Source organism: Mauremys reevesii, linkage group 3 (genome assembly GCF_016161935.1).
Source record: "Mauremys reevesii isolate NIE-2019 linkage group 3, ASM1616193v1, whole genome shotgun sequence".
In the NCBI taxonomy this organism is placed as follows: Eukaryota; Metazoa; Chordata; order Testudines; family Geoemydidae; genus Mauremys; species Mauremys reevesii.
In genome coordinates, this window is record NC_052625.1 from 39,181,000 (window position 1) to 39,191,960 (window position 10,961).

The window sequence follows — 10,961 nt, forward strand, 5'->3', positions numbered from 1 at the left end:
CTTTACTTTACTTTCTTCACCGCTTTCAGAACACGATTCTCCAATTTGGCCTCTCTTCTCCCCCTTCCGCCCCCCCCCCGAGTTTTCACCAAATGCATGGCAGTGGTCATAGTATACCTCAGGAGGCAGGAATCCATATCTTCCCCTATGTCAATGATTGGTTGCTGAAGGGTGCCCCCAGAGAGACGGTTATCACCTATATCGAAACCATGCTACGTTTACTCATAAGAATGGCCATACTGGGTCAAACCCACAGATCCATCTAGCCCAGTATCCTGTTTTACAACAGTGGCCAATACTGGGTGCCCCAGAGGGAATGAAGAGAACAGATAATCATTAAGTGATCCATCTCCTGTCGCCCATTCCCAGCTTCTGGCAAACAGAAGCTAGGGACACCACCAGTGCTAATAGCTATTGATGGTCCTATCCTCCATGAATTTATCTAGTTCTTTTTGCAGCCCTGTTATAGTTTTGGCCTTCACAACATCCTCTGGCAAGGAGTTCCACAGGTTGACTGTGCATTGTGTGAAGAAATACTTCCTTTTATTTGTTTTAACCCTGCTGCCGATTAATTTAATTTGGTGACCCCCTAATTGTGGTGTTATGAGAATGACTAAGTAATGCTTCCTTCTGTAAAATCATGATTGATGTGAAGAAAGTACAGACCTCAATCATATCCCCCCTTAGTAGTCTCTTTTCCAAGCTGAAAAGTCCCCTTCTTATTAATTTCTCCTCATACAGAAGCCATTCCATACAGCTAATAATTTTTGTTGCCTTTTTCTGAACCTTTTCCAATTCCAATATATCTTTTTTGAGATGAGGCGACCACATCACGCAGTATTCACGATGTGGGCGTACCATGTATTTATATAGAGACAATATGATATTTTCTGTCTTATTATCTATCCCTTTTTTAATGATTCCCAACACTCTGTTTGCTTTTTTGACTGCCACTGCACATTGAGTGGATGTTTTCAGAGAACTATCCACAATGAATCCAAGATCTCTTTCTTGAGTGGTAACTGCTAATTTAGACCCCATCATTTTAGATGTATAGTTGGGATTATGTTTTCCAATGTGCATTACTTTGCATTTATCAACATTGAATTTCATCTGCCATTTTGTTGCCCAGTCATCCAGTTTTGAGAGATCCTTTTGCAGCTCTTCGCAGTCTGCCTGGGACTTAACTTGAGTAGTATTTGTATCATCTGCCAATTTTGCCACCTCGCTGTTTACCCCTTTTTGCAGATCATTTATGAATACGTTGAATAGGACTGGTCCCAGAACAGACCCCTGGGGGACACCATTATTTACCTCTCTCCATTCTGAAAACTGTTTCCTATCTTTTAACCAGTTACCAATCCATGAGAGGACTTGCTTATCCCATGACAACTTACTTTGCTTAAGAGCCTTTGGTGAGGCTTTCTGAAAATCTAAGTACACTATACCCACTGGATGGTCCTTGTCCTTGTCCTGCTTGTTGACCCCCTTAAAGAATTCTAGTAGATTGGTGAGGTTCTCTTTACAAAAACCATGCTGACTATTTCCCAACAAATTATGTTCATCTGTGTGTCTGACAATTTTGTTCTTTCTTATAATTTCAACCAGTTTGCCTGGTACTGAACTCAGGCTTATCGTGTGTGAATACCATATGGTCAGGTGATTTACTACTATTTAGTTTATCAATTTGTTCCAAAACCATCCCTGACACCTCAATGTGAGTCAGTTCCTCAGATTTGTCACCTAAAAAGAATTGCTCAGGTTTGGGAATCTCCCTCACATCCTCAGCCATGAAGACCGATGCAAAGAATTCATTTAGTTTCTCCGCAATGGCCTTATCATCCTTGAGTGCTTCTTTAGCATCTCGATCATCCAGTGGCCCCACTGGTTGTTTAGCAGGCTTCCTGCTTCTGATGTATTTACTTTGAGTCTTTGACTAGCTGTTCTTCAAATTCTTTTTTGGTCTTTTTAATTGTATTTTTACAGTTCATTTGCCAGAGTTTATGCTCTCTATTTTCCTCACTAGGAATTAACTTCCACTTGCCTTTTTGCCTCTAACTGCTTCTTTACTTCGTTGTTTAGCCATGGTGGCACTTTTTTGGTTCTCTATGTTTTTTAATTTGGGATATACATATAAATTGAGCTTTTGTTATTATGTCTTTGAAAAGTTTACATGCAGCTTGCAGGGATTTCACTTTTGGCACTGTACCTTTTAATTTCCATTTAACTAACCTCCTCATTTTTGTGTAGTTCATATTTCTGAAATTGAATGCAACAGTGTTGGCCTGCTGTGGGGTTTTCCCCACCACAGGGATGTTAAATTTATATTATGGTCACTATTACCAAGCAGTCCAGTTATATTAATCTCTTGGACCAGATCCTGTGCTCCACTTCAAGAATTGCCTCTCATGGGTTCCAGGACTAGCTGCTCCAAGAAGTAGTAATTAAAGGTGTCAAGAAACTTTATCACTGCGTTGTCCTGAGGTGGCATGTACCCAGTCAATATGGGGATAGTTGAAATTCCATATTATTGAGTTTTTCATTTTAATAGCCTCTCTAATCTCTCTGAGCATTTCACAGTCACTATCACGATCCTGGTCAGGTGGTCAGTAATATATCCCTACTGCTATATTCTTCTTCTTAGAGCATGACATTACTATCCATAGAGATTTTATGGTGCAGTTTGGTTCCTTTAAGATTTTTGGTTCATTTGATTCTATGCTTTCTTTCACATATAATGCCACTTCCACACCAGCATGAGCTGTTCTGTCCTGATATATTTTGTACCCTGGTACTACTGTGTCCCTTTGATTATCCTCATTCCACCAAGTTTCTGTGATACGTATATCATTATCAATATCTTCATTTAATATGAGGCACTGTAGTTCACCCATCTTATTATTCTAGCATTGATATATAAGCACTTTAAAAACGTGTCACTTTTTAGCTGTCTGCCATTACATGATGTAATTGAATTGGACTTTTTTTCATTTGACTGGTATCAGAGTGGTAACCGTGTTAGTCTGGATCTGTAAAAAAGCGACAAAGAGTCCTGTGGCACCTTATAGACTAACACATATTGGAGCTTTTGTGGGTGAATACCTACTTCGTCAGACGCACTCGTTGTTGCTTTCATTTGACTGTTTCTCATCAGATCCTACCTGTATTTTATCATCTTCCATCCTCTCCTCCTTACTAGGACACAAAGAATCTCCATTAATAGATCGTCTCCTAAGGGATGTCTCTGTCTGAACCACTTGCTCCTCTGCACCTGTCGGCTTTCCCAAACTCAACCACTTGGGATTTATCCTAAACACTGTGAAGTCGACCTTGCCTTCCACTCAGCAATTAGAGTTCATTGGGGCCCTGTTAGATTCCATGAAGTCGATAGTGTTCCTGCTGACTGATTGCTTCCAGGCAATTTGATAGCTGTGCCTCAATTTGCAATCACAACAGTCCATAAAAATCCATGTGTATCGAGCCTGTTGTCCACTTTCACCCAGTGGTCCAACTCACCTGAGTGCAACTTCACCCTCTTCAGATGTGGCTCAGAATGGTTTTCTGCCTTGCCCTGCATTGTCTAGACAGGTTGGTTTGCCTTCTTCCATCAATTCTGGAGTCCTTGCACTGGTGGGAATTCCCATGCAATGTGTGCCAAGGAGTATTCGTCGCATGGCCCTCTCTGACCAAGTCACTGGTCACCAACCAGGGCCGCCCAAGAGGGGCAATTTGCCGCAGGCCCCGAGCCCCACAGGGGCCCCCACGAGAGTTTTTCGGGGCCCCTGGAGTGGGGTCCCTCACTCACTCTGGGGGCCCTGGAAAACTCTTGCGGGGCCGGGCGCAGGAGCTTCTGCCGCTCCCGGTCTTCGCCGGCGGGGGGTCCTTCGTCTCCGGGGCGGAAGGATCAAGTGAGGTAGCTGCTCTGGAAAGAAATGCATTGTTCCCTTCTCCACATTGAGAGATGCCATGCCATTCATTTTATGTATTTAGAAAAAAGTACAGCCAGTATGTTTTAAAGCAGTTCAAAACAACATAACCATGGACTCAACTGGCTGTATGTTATTTTGTGCATGAAGCCAGTTTGCAGTTACAGGTTGATTTGATTTGTAGAGATTGCTAGCTCTCCTTATATCTACTGGTGTTCATTATAACATTAAAATGTGTAGCACAGAGTTTAAAATGCTGAAATTGAATAAATGGAGTAGGTGAATTTTTAAAATAGTAAGATAATGTATTATGGCAAGGCACCTCCTTCGTCTCACCAGACTTAGCACTTCCCCCTCTGGTGATTGCGGGCCTGGGAAATCAGCCCCACTCTGGGAAGGGTTTGTTTTCCCCCTTCTATGCTCCTTTTGGCTGTGTATTGACCTGAGGTAACCCCTTCTCAGCTTGTAGGGCCTTTAACATTCTAGGGCTAATATATTGGCCTAACCTTTAGATTTTAGATTCTAAAGGATTGGCAACAGCGTGATTTGTGGGTAAGATCTAATTTGTATATTGATCTGGGTCTGGGGCTTGGTCCTTTGGGATTGGGACAACCTTTTTCTTTTACTGGGGTATTGGTTTTCATAACCATTTGTCCGCAGAACAAGTGGCACTGGTGGTGATACTGGGAAACTGGAGTGTCTAAGGGAATTGCTTGTGTGACTTGTGGTTAGCCAGTGGGGTAAAACCAAAGTCCTCACTGTCTGGCTGGTTTGGTTTGCCTTAGAAGTGGAGAAACCTCAGCATTGTGCTGTAACTGCCCTGCTCTAAGCAATTTGTCCTGAATTGATACTCTCAGAAGTGTCCCACCAAGGGGAGCATTGTTATAACCTGTTGTCAGCATTTTGTTCTCTAACTGATGGTATATGCTTGGGTACCACCTTCTGCAATACATTAGCTATAGGAACCTCTAACATTTAGTATGGCAAGAGAATCTAACAGTATAGGGAAGGTGGAGACAGGATACATTGCAATGCTGGACATACAGGCCCTGTGATATTTCATCATCATCATAGCCTCCTCTTTGCAACATATCAAATATTTCGCTCAGTTAACATGTATTTATCTGTGTTATAGTAGCACCCAGAGACCCCATCAGGATTCATTGTGCCAGGCACTACACAAACATCAACTGTAGAAAAATCTTCTGTCCAAGAGTGTTATGGCTTCAGAAGAATTTTATCTTCCAACAAAGTCCTCTATGATCATATGAGTCAAAGAGAGGCCTAGACCTAGATTTTATTGTTAAGAGAAGGAAGCCTAGTTGGGCTTGAGGATTAAATTATGGAAGAATATGTTGCTGCAATTTTACTGGGAGAGTCTCAGATGTACTTGAGAGTTCTCTAAATGAGTAAATCCATAATTTATATTGAGTGTGCAGCAAAAAAAACTCCACATGGACTCCTCCTGAGGATCGAAATGACAGTCTGGACCTATACATTGAATGCTTCCGCCGACGTGCACAGGCAGAAATTGTGGAAAAACAACATCGCTTGCCTCACAACCTAAGTCGTGCAGAACGCAATGCCATCCACAGCCTCAGAAACCATCCTGACATTATAATCAAAGAGGCTGATAAAGGAGGTGCTGTTGTCATCATGAACAGGTCTGACTACCAAAAGGAGGCCGTCAGACAACTCTCCAATACCAAATTTTACAGGCTACTTCCCTCAGATCCCACTGAGGAATACACTAAGAAACTGCACCATCTACTCAGGACACTCCCTACACTAACACCGGAACAAATCAACATACCCTTAGAACCCCGACCAGGGTTATTCTATCTACTACCCAAGATCCACAAACCCGGAAATCCTGGACGCCCCATCATCTCTGGCATTGGAACTCTCACTGAAGGACTGTCTGGATATGTGGACTCTCTACTCAGACCCTATGTTACCAGCACTCCCAGCTATCTCCGTGACACCACTGATTTCCTGAGGAAACTACAATGCATTGGTGACCTTCCAGAGAACACCATCCTAGCCACCATGGATGTAGAGGCTCTCTACACAAACATCCCTCACACTGATGGAATACAAGCTGTCAGGAACAGTATCCCTGATGATGCCACAGCACAACTGGTTGCTGAGCTCTGTGCCTTTATCCTCACACACAACTATTTCAAATTTAATGACAATATATATCTCCAGATCAGTGGCACCGCTATGGGCACCCGCATGGCCCCACAATATGCCAATATTTTTATGGCTGACCTGGAACAACGCTTCCTCAGCTCCCGTCCACTCACGCCCCTTCTCTACCTATGCTACATTGATGACATCTTCATCATCTGGACCCATGGGAAGGAGACTCTGGAAAAATTCCACCATGATTTCAACAGCTTCCACCCCTCCATCAACCTCAGCCTGGACCTATCTACACGGGAGGTCCACTTCCTAGACACCACGGTGCAAATAAGTGGTGGTCACATTAACACCACCCTATACCGAAAACCTACCGACCGCTATGCCTACCTTCATGCCTCCAGCTTCCATCCCGGGCACACCACAAGATCCATTGTCTACAGCCAAGCACTGAGGTACAACCGTATCTGCTCTAACCCCGCAGACAGAGACCAACACTTAGAAAATCTCCACCAAGCATTCTCAAGACTACAGCACCCACATGAGGAAATAAGGAAACAGATCAACAGAGCCAGATGTGTACCCAGAAGCCTCCTACTGCAAGACAAGCCCAAGAAAGAAACCAACAGGACTCCACTGGCCATTACATACAGTCCCCAGCTCAAACCCCTCCAACGCATCATCAGGGATCTACAACCCATCCTGGAGAATGATCCCACACTTTCACAGGCCTTGGGTGGCAGGCCAGTCCTCGCCCACAGACAACCTGCCAACCTGAAGCATATTCTCACCAGCAACTGCACACCGCACCATAGTAACTCTAGCTCAGGAACCAACCCATGCAACAAACCTCGATGCCAACTCTGCCCACATATCTACACCAGCAACACCATCACAGGACCTAACCAGATCAGCCACACCATCACCGGTTCATTCACCTGCACGTCCACCAATGTAATATATGCCAGCAATGCCCCTCTGCTATGTACATCGGCCAAACTGGACAGTCTCTAAGGAAAAGGATAAATGGACACAAATCAGACATTAGGAATGGCAATATACAAAAACCTGTAGGAGAACACTTCAACCTCCCTGGCCACACAATAGCAGATTTTAAGGTGGCCATCCTCCAGCAAAAAAACTTTAGGACCAGACTCCAGAGAGAAACTGCTGAGCTCCAGTTCATCTGCAAATTTAACACCATCAGTTTAGGAGTAAACAAAGACTGTGAATGGCTTGCCAGTTACAGAACCAGTTTCTCCTCCCTTGGTTTTCACACCTCAGCTGCTGGAACAGGGCCCCATCCTCCCTGATTGATCTAACCTCGTTATCTCTAGCTTGCTTCTTGCTTGCTTATATATACACACCTGCCCCTGGAAATTTCCACTGCTTGCATCCGAAGAAGTGGGTGTTCACCCACGAAAGCTCATGCTACAAAACATCTGTTAGTCTATAAGGTGCCACAGGATTCTTTGCTGCTTCTACAGAACCAGACTAACACGGCTACCCCTCTGATACTTGACAGCAAAAAAAAGTGGCAGGATCCAGAATTTAAAATCAGGAGTTTACTATGTTGCACTACAGCTCTTCTTCCCTCTTATCCCCATTTACTGCACCATTAGCCTCCTGTTTCCAAGACAACCAAGCAAATTAGGTGATGGGCAGATAAATGTAAATTTTAGGAGGCTACTAATTTGGAATAGAATATCAGGGTTTGAAGGGAACTCAGGAGATCATCTAGTCCAACCCCCCTGCTCAAAGCAAGACCAATCCTCAGACAGATTTTTGCCCCAGATCCCTAAATGGCCCCCTCAAGGATTGAGCTCACAACTCTGGGTTTAGCAGGCCAATGCTCAAACCACTGAGCTATCCCTCCCCCGTGAATAAATTAAGTTCTTTTTGTCATAAACTTGGAGAACATAACATAAGAACATAAGAACGGCCGTACCGGGTCAGACCAAAGGTCCATCTAGCCCAGTATCTGTCTACCGACAGTGGCCAATGCCAGGTGCCCCAGAGGGAGTGAACCTAACAGGCAATGATCAAGTGATCTCTCTCCTGCCATCCATCTCCATCCTCTGAGTAAGTAGCCCTCCTAAGTTTGAGCTTGTGAGGTGCCCAGTACCACACAGAATCAGCCCTCTGTGAAGGCCATGTGGTCTAGCAGGTAGGGCGCTGGGATAAGAGTCAAGAGACCATAGGTTGTATTCCTGGCTCTGTAACTGATTGGTTGTGTAACCCTGGACAAAAAGTCACTGCTCTCTCTGCTTCAATTTCCCACCTACAAGATGAGAATAAAACTGCTTTTTTATCTTTATAAAGCACTTTAGCATCTGTATATGAGAAGTGCTACACATTTATTAACAGCATTTTTAGCTAAACTTTTACTAGTGTTTGAATAATCAGTGCTTTTAGAAGTAGTATTAACTAGTCGGCGTTCCGTTAGCAACTCAATTACAGTGGTGCTTCGATGGGATTCCAGAGTGTTTGAGAACTGGGAGCAGAGGGGATCTATAGAATGGTAATGGATTATTGAATTACACACACTTTTGCTTTTCAGCCCCATCATGTCACTGAATTCTTAGAGTGGGATTTTCAACAGGACTCAGCAGTAGCCTAGCTCTGAAGCCAATGGGAGCAGTTAGGTCAAAAGCTGACAAGACAAGAGAGCTTCCTACTTAGGAGAAGCTTCTTAAAGCTCAGATCAACTAAAAGAAAACTACAAAAAATGTACACTTAGACTGAAAGCTCTTTGAAGTAATGTGTGTAGTTTTGTTCTGTGTTCTGACAGCACCTGGCAGAACCTGGTCCTGGTCCCTGACTGGAGCTCCTAGGTGCTGCCACAATACAAATAAGTAACAATAATTTACAGTATATGTGGCTCCTTAACTTTAAATCAGTTATTGGGGTTTAGTTAAAGAGGATTGTTATCAATTTCTTAGTGTGATTAGCCCCCTCATTCCTGAACTAAAGTGCACTAGGAGAGTAACAGTCAGATTGGAGAGGATTCAGAGGGAATGGCCGCCTGGTAGTGGGGGAGGGAGGTTGGAAAGGGAAGTGGGAGTGTCACTCAGGAGGCACTAGGGAGAATTGGGGTGGGGTAGGTGAGATGAAGTTAGACTTGAGGCTGAGTAGTGGTGGTCAGGTGCATAAGACCAGCCCTACTGGGTCAGACCAAAGGTCCATCTAGCCCAGTATCCTGTCTTTTGACAGTGGCCAATGCCAGGTGCCCCAGAGGGAATGAACAGAACAGGTGATCATCAAGTGATCCATCCCATTGCCCATTCCCAGCTTCTGGCAAACAGAAGCTAGGGACACCATCCCTGCCCATCCTGGCTAATAGCCATTGATGGACCTATCCTCCATGAAATTATCTAGGTCCTTTTTGAATGTACATGTGCAGTTATGGGGAGGGTCCAGAGGAGTGGGAGTCAGCAGGAAGGATCAGGTGGACCTGGAGCTAGGGAGACGCTAGTAAGATGACGATGTGTCAATATAGTTGGCAGTAAGTGAACCAATGGGTTAACATGGGGTAAATAAAAGGTGATCTCAGTATTGCCTTTCCAGCTGATCAGGAACATACCTGACAACAGACTTCAAAGGACCCCTTATCTTTTTTAAAATTCAGAGTGAATTCCTTTCAGGGGTAGACCTCCTTGCAGGGTTACAGCTTTCAGTGGCTACAACAAAGGAATGATGATTCAGTTACAGAATGTTACTTGTTACAATGTAACAGAAAGTTACACTGATTACTCATTAACAATTGCTTCCTTTCCCATGTTTTTAAAAGTGCTACTAATACAATAAACCTAGGCTGTTAGAGATTATTAGTGCCAAGTAGAGGATATCAGTGTCAGAATCTAACCCACTAGCACCTCCCCCTCCCCCAAAGGGGTAGGTAATGATTAATGTAACATTGAAATGTTACATTATAAAATGTAATATCATTTTATATTTGATTGATTGATTCAGAGATGGTATCACATCCATGCGTGGTTCAAGAATCATACATGATTGAAGTTCAGGAAGCTGTGGCCATATTTGATGTTCTGTGTTTGCAGAAAGCAAGAAGAAAGTTCAAGTCCATGATATACATGTGATTGAGTCCAAATTTGATTTTAACCAATCTCATCAAAATGTTGGATCTGGAATAAATTACCCTGTTTGGAAAAAAGTGTGACTGGTTTTAGAAAAAAGATTAATAAAGCCTTGAGATGACTAAATTTCCAAGTGAAAATTTAATAAAAAAAAATCATGCTTAAATACATCAAAAAATTGAAACCCTGGAAACTTTTATAAAATTTACTAGTATTAGGATATTAGACACAGCAGAATCTTTGGGAAAGGAATTTGTTGTTTGAAAACATTTTCTGTTTGTTGAATTTCCTTGTTTGCTTCATCTCAACAAGGATAGTCAAAGCAATTCTGGCATCACTGTGGGATTATGAAGAGGGAAATGTAGGATTATAATTTTCAGATAAAAGGAATTTTTTTTCCTGATGTTAGCAGAACTACTTAAAACTATAGAAGAAAATTCTTAGCACTACACAGTGAATTGTTGTCATTTGGCTATAAAACTTCCATATTGTTTCTAGAAAAATTGATACTTAACAGATGCTTTTAAATAATTTTAATTTTTACTATGACAATGGAGACATCATCTTATTGACATAATGGGGTCAAAACCCCATCATTTAAATGAAGTTGTTAATTTAGACCCAATCCTATCAAGTCTATGCATGAGTTTATCTTTACATACCATGAGGGAGATCCTGAGGTGGTGTAAATGATCACTGCTCCATTGACTTCAAAAAGGTTATGACAATTTACACCAGCTGAGGCTCTGCCTGAGTGTAGACTCTCTGATGCATGGAGACCCATGGAGCCTGA